Below are 659 nucleotides of genomic sequence, written 5' to 3' on the forward strand. Positions count from 1 at the left end.
GTCAGCAGGTCAAAACATTCTCACTGAAACTGAAGTTTCACACTTCAATGACAGCAATGCAGGATCAGAACAATCCAGTGACAAGTGTGGGGAGACTGTGAACCGTCTGCAAACAGCAAACTGGGACTGTCTGCTTGAACCTACCTGTCTGCCTGTCTACCTGTCTATCTGTATACCTGATCCATCCTGTATACCTGTCTACCTAAACTCTCCTGTGTACCAGAATGCTCCTGTCTGCCTGAACCAATGTGTCTACCTGTGTCCCTGAACCTGCCTGCCTGCTGTCTACCTCTATACCTGATCCTACCTGTATACCTCAGCCTACATGTATACCTGTGCCTACCTGTATACCTGATCCTACCTGTATATCTGAGCCTACGTCTCTACCTCTCTGCTTGAACCTACCTGTCTGCCTGTCTGTACGTCTATCTGTCTACCTAAACTCTCCTGTGTACCTGAACTTTCCTGTCTACTTGAACCGATGTGTCTACCTGTCTCCCTGAACCTGCCTGCCCTGCTGTCTTCCTCTATACCTGATCCTACATGTATACCTGTGCCTACTTCTCTACCTCTGTGCTTGAACCTGCCTGTCTACCTGAGCCTGCCTGTCCTCCTCTGGACCTGAAGACCTGTCTCCTCCTGTCTTCTCTGCAGCCAGG

Source organism: Atractosteus spatula, chromosome 16 (genome assembly GCF_055471065.1).
Source record: "Atractosteus spatula isolate fAtrSpa1 chromosome 16, fAtrSpa1.hap1, whole genome shotgun sequence".
Taxonomy (NCBI): domain Eukaryota; kingdom Metazoa; phylum Chordata; class Actinopteri; order Semionotiformes; family Lepisosteidae; genus Atractosteus; species Atractosteus spatula.